Here is a 9704-nt window from a genome sequence, read left to right on the forward strand (position 1 = left end):
CATCTCCTCCAGGAGGGCTTCTCTGATCAATCTCTCATCTTCCATTCCTACATCCTCCCCAGTGGCCACCTCAGTTCGCACATGGATAGTCCTCCATTCAAATGTCTGGACCTAGTATCCGAGCCCAAAGAGATGCACAGGCCTTGACTCCAGAGCCTCCCAGAGGCAAAAGAAGCCCTTTGGAGCACCCAACTTCAATCAGTCAATCATATTTATTGAGTGCTTACTGTGTGCAGAGCACTGTAATAAGTGCTTGAGAGTGTACAATATAACAAAGTTGGTAGATGTGTTCCCGGCCCGCAATGAGCTTATAGTCTAGAGGGGAAGAAGTGCCCCCATCATGGAATGTCTGTCTGCCTGTGGAGGTAAGACTAGGTGTGAGAGTTAGGGAGGAAATGAGCATGACCTAGTGGATAGAGCATGGGCCTGGGACTCAGAAGGACCTGGGTTCCCCTAATAATAATAATGATACTACTACTAATGATGATGATATTTGTTAAGTGTTTACTGTGTGCCAACCACTGTTTTAAGCACAGGGATAGATACAAGGTTATCAGGTTGTCCCACTTGGGGCTCACAGTCCTAATCCCCGTTTTACAGATGAAGTAACTGAGACACAAAGAAGTTAAGTGACTTGCTCAAAGTCACATAGATGACAAGTGGTGGAGTCGGGATTAGAACCCACAACCTCTGATTCCCAAGCCCATGCTCTTTCCACTAAGCTCCAGCTCTACCACTTGTCTGCTGTGTGACCTTGGGCAAGTCAATTCACTTCTCTATGCCTCAGTTGCCCCATCTGAAAAATGGGGATTAAGACTGGAAGCATAATCCCTGTTTACTTGTTTTGATGTGTATATTTCTATAATTCTATTTATTTAAATTGATGATATTGATGCCTGTTCACTTGTTTTGAGGTCTGTCTCCCCCCTTCTAGACTGTAAGCCCTTTGTGGGCAGGGATTGTCTCTCTTTATTGCGGAACTGCACTTTCCAATTGCTTAGTACAGTGCTCTGCACACAGTAAGCGCTCAGTAAATATGATTGAATGAATGGATGAATGACATGGACAGTGTCCAACTTGATGAACTTGTATTTACATCAGCACTTAGTACAGTGACTTGCTCAAAATAAGTGCTTAACCACTACTATAAAAAAAAGTAAGAAAAGGCCAGAGAAGGGGAGAAATGGGAGGAGAACTGGGAGAGGGGAATAGGAGGAAGGAAAAGGGGAGAGGAAGAGACCAAAGGGGGAAGAGGGGAGGAAGGGGAGAGAAACTCTTTTTGGGTTACCCTCCTGTCTCTACCATTATCCTGAAGGCAGAAGCTCTGCATCCTGTCCCTGACAGACCAGCTGAGCTGGGAAAATTGAGCTGGAAGCAGAGGACAGAGGACCAACCTGATCCCTTGGACCTGAGGTTGGACAGCTGACTGATCCTCAGGACAAGCACCAAGCTGTCTGGGTGGGCTGTGATGAGATGCGCCCCTGTTTTGTCCCCCAGAACTCCAGACCAGAGATCTTTAGTGAAAAAAGCTGATATTTTGGGTTTATTTCTGGGCTTGATCTCGTTCTAAGGGTTGGGCCAGACTTGCTCTGCTTGCCTGCCCTGCCCAAAAGATTTAGGGGTTGAAGCCATTAATGCAGTGATCCCCTTTGCCTTCATGTGGCTGGCTGCCAATCTGCTCACATCCCCCTCCTGCCTGGCCTAGTAGATAGAGCACGGGTCTGGGAATCAGAAGGACCTGGGTTCTAATCTCAGCTCTGCCCCTTGCCTGCTGAATGACCTTGGACAAGTCACTTAACTTCCCTGTTCCTCAGTTACTTCATCTATGAAATGGGGATTAAGTCTGTGAGCCGATCGTGGGACTTGGCCCGTATCTAATCTGATTAACCTTTACCTACACCAGTGCAGACCAGCAGCTAGATGGATAGAGGCCATATCCAGAAGATATCCAATAACAGAAGAACCGTTAGAAATGTTATGGATTATGGTGGAGGACAGGATGTTCTGGAGAAAGTATATCCAAGGAGTTGCTGTGAATAGGAAATGACTTGACGGCACTTAATAACACCAGTCCTGGCACATAGTAAGCACTTAACAAATACCTTAAAAAAAACTCCTCTTCCATTGCTGCCCCTGATCTTGCATTCACTGCTGCCACTTGGTTCTATCTTGCAGCTAGTATCTTGCCGCTGCTGGCATATCTGCTGACATCTAATTTGTTGGGATTTTCTATTTTCTTTTTTCTGCTGCAATAAGGAGAGGGAAGTCGGGAGAGCCCATTAGTTTCATCCACTCCTATCAGGCGTCAGTGGCATACAGAGCCTTCTCCAAATGAGCAGCAGCAGAATGGATGGTGGACCAGGAAACAGTGAGAGCAGCAGCAAAATTATCATCGTCATCAGTGGTATTTATTCAGCACTTACTGTGAGCAGAGCACTATACTGAGCCCTTGTGAGAGTACAGTAAAAAAGACTGGGTATTTTGTTTGATTTTTGTCTTTTTATGGTTTTTGTTTAGCGCTTACTATGTGCCATCACTGTAATAATAATTATGGTATTTGTTAAGCCCTTATTATGTGCCAGGCAACGTTCTAGGTGCTGAGATAGATACAAGATAATTAAGATAACTGTGAGGGGCTCACAGTCTTAATCACCATTTTGCAGATGAGGGAACTGAGACACAGAGAAATAAAGTGACTTATCCAAGGTCAGACAGGAGACAAGTGGCGGAACCAGGATTAGAACTCATGACCTTCTGATTCCCAGACTCGTGCTCTATCCACTAGGCCACGCTGCTTTTCAGGAGATGTTCCCTTCCCCCAGTGAGTTTACAGTCTAGAGGGTGGCAGCAGTGAAGACTGAAATAGCAATGATGAAGACAGGAGCAGTGGACGATCCTGGATCTAGAATGATCACCGAGGTGATCAAAGATGACTAGAGAGAGAAGAATGGTCCTTTGGAGCGGCCCAGTCAGTCAGTCATATTTATTGAATGCTTACTGTGTGCAGAGCACTGTACTAAGTGCTTGGGAGAGTACAATATAAAATATAACGGACATATTCCCTGCCCACAAGGATCTTACAGTCTAGAGGGGGAGATATATTAATATCAAAAAATTACAGATATGTACATAAGTGCTGGGAGGCTGGGAGGGGGATGAATAAAGGGAGCAAGTCAGGGTGACACAGAAGGGAGTGGGAGAAGAGGAAAGGAGGGCTTAGTCAGGGAAGGCCTCTTGGAGGAAATGTGCCTTCAATAAGACTTTGAAGAGGGTGAGAATAATTGTCAGATATGAGGAGAGAAGGCATTCCAAGCCAGAGGCAGGAGGTAGGTGAGTGGTCAGTGGCGAGATTGACGAGATAGAGGTAAAATGAGAAGGTTAGCATTAGAAGAGCAAAGTGTGCAGGCTGGGTTGTAGTAGGAGAATAGCAAGATGAGGTAGGAGGGAGCAAGGTGTTTGAGTGCTTTAAAGCCAATGGTGAGGAGTTTCTGTTTGATGTGGAGGTGGGTGGGCAACCAGTGAAGGTTCTTGAAGAGAGGCCAGGCTGGGCCCCGTTAGGAAATGGGGAAATAAAGACTTGAGAGGGAGGAGAATGGCGCCAGGAAGAGAAGACTTGGGCCTCCTGTCAGTTCTCTGTAAGATTGGTAAATAAAGTCCTGTCAGAGTAGCCATCTGCAGAAGTGTGAGAGCAGTGGGAGAGTGGAAGGAGGAGAATGGTGAGTGAGTGTGTACTGAGTGCAAGAGCAGCAGCAGCAGCTGAGACCATCATCGACACAAGTTTAGGCCAGAAGAATCTGGCCAGTGATAAAAATCATTGTGGTATTTGTTCAGCACTTATGATGTGCCAAGCACTGTGCTAAGGGCTGGGGTAGACATATAACCAGATTGGGGCACAGTCCCTGGGCCACATAGGGCTCGTAGCCTAAGGAAAGTCTAAGCCAAGCCTGGAAGAGGCGTGAGTGGCGGCCCCAAGCTCCTCCCCTGACCCAGTCTTTCAACATGGGAGTGGAGCGGGAATGAGGGGTCAGGGGTCAGTGAGAGAGGAAAATAGGGAGCTCCAGATAGTTCTGGGGGAGACCAGTTCCAAAGCAATCAGGGACAGAAAGGCAATTTGAGATCTTTTTGGCTTCCATCCAGAAAGACGTGTTTCTTCAGGCTCTGCTTAGAATCTTGGAGGAGGCTGATGTGATGAGGGTCCAAAATAAATCAGTCATATTTTTGGAGAACTTACTGTGGGCAGAGCTCAGCACTAAGTGCTTGGGAGAGTACAACATAACATGGTAGATACATTTCCTACCCCCAATAAGTCTACAGTCTATGGATAGAGATTTAAAAAAATAGCTCGGCCTCCACTCCCACAAGAGAAATCTTATAGGGAGAAGTTTTCCTCAGGGATGGGTGGCTGAGAGCCTTTAGTAAGAGAAGAGTTCAACTGCAATACAGAACTGGCCATAAAGACTATCTTTCTATCTAACTGTGACCGGGCTGCATATTAGAGTAGTGAGTCCGTGCTGAGAAAGCCATTAGGAGATCTTGAAATTCTATGATGATCTCATTTGTCTTGTGGGCTCCAAACCAGTCACTGCTTTGTCAATTATATCATTTGTTGTGCAAGATTCAAGTATCTCAAGAGCATCCTGTGGAATTTCAAGTTGGGGTGCACTCTACACTGCTGAGAAAAACAAGAAGAGTTCAAGATTATTCATGTTCTTTCTGGGAAAATAGAGGTATAATTTTTAAATGGTAATGTTTCTCATTGAACATGCTCAGAATAGCCACTCTTTCTCCCTGAAAGAACACAACGAGAGTGCTCTCCTATCTTGATATCCTATTCATGATTCTCAAGGGAACCCTCAGTACAGATGAAGAAGAAAACAGGCTTACTGGAAAGGCAGGAGAACTACGTTTATCTTTTCCAAAATAGACACGATATTTCACATACTCTCCTATGACACATTTACTTCCTTGGGCCCCAAATTGTCCACAAACAGTTCATAAAATATAAATGAAAACTACTGTCTTTGGGCAATCCCAAAGAGAAGTAACATGACCTGGAGAAGCGGCATATTTTAGTGGAAGGAACACGGGTCTGGGAGTCAGGGGACCTGGGTTCTAATGCTGGTTCTACCAACTGCTTGCTGTGTGACCTGAGTCAAGTCACTTAACTTGCCTGAGACTCAGTTACCTCATTTGTAAAATGGGAATTAAATCCTTCTCCCTCCAACTTAGGCTGTGATCCCCATTTGGGACAGGGACTGTGTCCAACCCGAAAAACCCCGGTGCTTAGAACCACGCTTCACACATAGTAAGCATTTAACAACTACTGTAAAAAAATCCAAACTTACTTCCCAATGTACCAAGCACTTTCATTTATGTGGCTTTTGGAATTCATAGGTCACCCACATGTCCTAGGAACAAACGATCCTCAGAGGATTCTGAAGTTCCAGTCCTAATCAATCTCTGAAAACTTACACAGTGCAAACATTGATTTGCTTCTTGCTTTCAGCTATAGACCTCTAAACCAAACAGAAGCCAGCTGTGTCAGGGGACAACTGAACAACGTTGAAGAAAGAACTTCTCTTTTAACCTCTTCCAGAGCATATTTGGCAGTTACAAAGACACTCCTAGCCTGGACTCCTCAGTGAATGTACCCATTACATGAAAATACTCAACCCACAGAAATGAACATTTTTTATGGCTTGAGTTGCCTTTTTTTTTCCTTAAACAACCTGCTTAAACCTGTTTGTTACCTATTTGCTTCTAAAATGATCTTTATGCCTACCTTTCATGTCTTTGAAATATTTCCTAAATGTTCATCTTTCAAAACCACTCCAGGAACGCTAACTCATATGACATGACCCCTAAACCTCACAAAATCCACTCGTACGGTTCCACTTTTAGAGGTTGTTTAGCCCTGTCATCTTTTCTGTTATGTTTTCAGAACCAACTTGGTTTATTTTGGCAGTACAGTGTTTGACGGCATCAGTTAGATGGCTAGTGGCTTTTTCCTTCTATCAGCTAACCTGCTTTGGAGAAAAAATACCAACCCACCCCAAATCCCAAAACTAGTTAGTTACCAGTCGTGAGAGAAATTTCAAAAACAGCTATGACTGGGAGTTCTCCTTTTGAAATCTAATCTTACTTCCCTCAGCATTTTAGAATCATTGGGTAATGTATAAAAGAAGCCACATGCTCACTTCCGGCCTGGTTTTAGGGTGAGATAGGCTCCCAGGCCTGTTTTCTATCCACTAAGCTACTCTGCATCTCATATACCTATTGGATATACACCAAACACCTAACTGATTGAGAAGCAGCATGGCTTAGTGGCTGTACAAAACAATCAGTCAATCTGTGCTATTGATCTAGTTTGTAATTAAGGCTCAATACTGAACACGTTGATATCTGAATCTTACTCCCAATGACTTATAAAGTGCAAATTGGTATATTAAGTAGCAAATGAAATAAAAGGAAGTCCAGGGAAGTTGATGGAAAAATCAGATTGTAATTCTTAAACAGGACTATGAAAGAACAATGAGAGAGGATAGACCATCATTTTAGGCATGATTGTAAGAATCATTGTAAAAGAATATGATTCCTTGAAAAAAACTTACACACCTTCCCCATGAGGAAATAAAAAACCAAACAATTAAGAGTGAGGAATAGTGGTACCTTATTTGACAATATTTAAAGGGGAGAGGGTACCTATCTACGGAGTGATCCACTTCAGGGAAAAGAATAAAAATTAAGTTCCCTGACTCCTTTTAACAGCATGGTTTAGTGGAAAGAGGTTGGGCCTGGGGGTCAGAAGTCGTGAGTTCTAATTCCCGGCTCCTCTACTTGTCTGCTGTAGACTTTGGGCAAGTCACTGCATTTCTGAGCATGGCTCACTGGAAAGAGGAGGGGTTTAGGAGTGAGAAGTCATGGGTTCTAATCCCGGGTCTGCCACATGTCAGCTGTGTGACTTTGGTCAAGTCATTTCACTTCTCTGGGCCTCAGTGACCTCATCTGTAAAATGGGGATTAAGACTGTGAGCCCCACGTGGAACAACCTGATTACTCTGGATCTCCCCCAGTGCTTAGAACACATAGTAAGCGCTTAACAAATACCAACATTATGATTATTCTCTGGGCCTCTGTGACCCCCTCTGTAATATGGGGATGAAGACTGTGAGCCCCACATGGGACCACCTGATGACCTTGTATCCCCCCCCTGCGCTCAGAAGACTGGTTGCCACATAGTGAGAAAAGCAGTGTGACTCAGTGGAAATAGCCTGGGCTTAGGAGTCAGAGGTCATGGGTTCTAATCCCGGCACTGCCACCTATCAGCTGAGTGACTTTGGGAAGTCACTTCACTTCTCTGTGCCTTAGTGACCTCATCTGGAAAATGGGGATTAAGACTGTGAGCCCCACGTGGGACAACCTGATTACCCTCTATAATAATGTTGGTATTTGTTAAGCGCTTACTATGTGCAGAGCACTGTTCTAAGCGCTGGGGTAGGTACAGGGTAATCAGGTTGTCCCACATGAGGCTCACAGTTAATCCCCATTTTCCAGATGAGGTAACTGAGGCACAGAGAAGTGAAGTGTCTTGCCCACAGTCACACAGCTGACAAGAGGCAGAGCTGGGTTTCGAACCCATGACCTCTGACTCCCAAGCCCGGGCTCTTTCCACTGAGCAATGCTGCTTCTCCCCCAGCACTTAGATCAGTGCTCGGCAACATAGTAAGCGCTTAACAAATACCAACATTATTATTATTATTATTCTCTGGGTCTCTGTTACCCCCTCTGTAATATAATAATAATTAATAAATATGGTATTTGTTAATGCTTACTATGTGCAGAGCATTGTTCTAAGTGCTGGAGTAGATACAGGGTAGTCAGATTGTCCCACACGGGGGTCACATTTTTTAATCCCCACTTTCACAGATGAGGTAACTGAGGCACAGAGAAGTTAAGTGACTCGCCCAAGGTCACACAGCAGACAAGTGGCAGACAATGTGGCAGACAAATGGCAGAGATTATTATTAATAATAATAATAATAATGATGGTCATTTTTTAAGCGCTCACTATGTGGCAAGCAGTCTTCTGAGCGCAGGGGGGGATATAAGGTCATCAGGTTGTCCCACGTGGGGCTCACAGTCTTCATCCCCATATTATAGAGGGGGTAACAGAGGCCCAGAGAATAATAATAATAATAATGATAATGTTGGTATTTGTTAAGCATTTACTATGGGCCGAGCACTGTTCTAAGCGCTCGGGGAGAAGCAGCATGGCTCAGTGGAAAGAGCCCGGGCTTGGGAGTCAGAGGTCATGGGTTCGAATCCCAGCTCCACCAGTGGTCAGCTGGGTGACTGTGGGCAAGTCACTTCCCTTCTCTGGGCCTCAGTTGCCTCATCTGGAAGTTAAAACTGTGAGCTCCGTGTGGGACAACCTGGTGACCTTGTATCCCCCCCCACCACGCTCAGCAGAGTGCTTGCCACATAGTGAGCGCTTAAGAATGACCATCATTATTATTATTATTATTAATAATCTCTTTCATTCATTTTCACTCATTAAAGCAGTCAGTGTGGCTCCGTGGAAAGAACCCAGGCTTGGGAGTCAGAGGTCTGGGTTCGAATCCCAGCTCCGCCAGGGGTCAGCTAGGTGACTTTGGGAAAGTCACTTCACTTCTCAGGGCCTCAGTTGCCTCATCTGCAAAATGGGGGTTAAAACTGTGAGCTCCACGTGGGACAACCTGGTGACCTTGTATCCCCCCTGAGCTTGCCACATAGTGAGCACTTAAGAATGACCATCATTATGATTATTGTTATTATTAATAATCTCTTTTATTCATTTCCACTCATTAAAACAGTCAGCGTGGCTCAGTGGAAAGAACCTGGGCTTGGGAATCAGAGGTCATAATGTTGGTATTTGTTAAGGTCATGGATTCGAATTCCAGCTCCTCCAGGGGTCAGCTGGGTAACTGTGGGCAAGTCACTTCCCTTCTCTGGGCCTCAGTTGCCTCATCTGTAAAATGGGGGTGAAAACTGTGAGCTCCACGTGGGACAACCTGATCACTTCATATCCCCCCGCCCCGTCAAAGGGCAGGGACTGTCTCTATCTGTTACCGATTTGTCCATTCCAAGCGCTTAGTCCAGTGCTCTGCACATAGTGAGCGCTCAATAAATACTATTGAATGAATGAACTTGTCTATTCCAAGCGCTTAGTCCAGTGCTCTGCACATAGTGAGCGCTCAATAAATACTATTGAATGAATGAATTCGTCCATTCCAAGCGCTTAGTCCAGTGCTCTGCACATAGTCAGCGCTCAATACATACTAATGAATGAATGAATCTGTCTATTCTAAGCGCCTAGTCCAGTGCTCTGCACATAGTGAGCGCTCCATAAATACTATTGAATGAATGAATTCGTCCATTCCAAGCGCTTAGTCCAGTGCTCTGCACATAGTCAGCGCTCAATACATACTAATGAATGAATGAATCTGTCTATTCTAAGCGCCTAGTCCAGTGCTCTGCACATAGTGAGCGCTCAATAAATACTATTGAATGAATGAATTCGTCCATTCCAAGCGCTTAGTCCAGTGCTCTGCACATAGTCAGCGCTCAATACATACTAATGAATGAATGAATCTGTCTATTCTAAGCGCCTAGTCCAGTGCTCTGCACATAGTGAGCGCTCCATAAATACTATTGAATGAATGAATG

This window comes from Ornithorhynchus anatinus, chromosome 5, assembly GCF_004115215.2.
Source record: "Ornithorhynchus anatinus isolate Pmale09 chromosome 5, mOrnAna1.pri.v4, whole genome shotgun sequence".
In the NCBI taxonomy this organism is placed as follows: Eukaryota; Metazoa; Chordata; class Mammalia; order Monotremata; family Ornithorhynchidae; genus Ornithorhynchus; species Ornithorhynchus anatinus.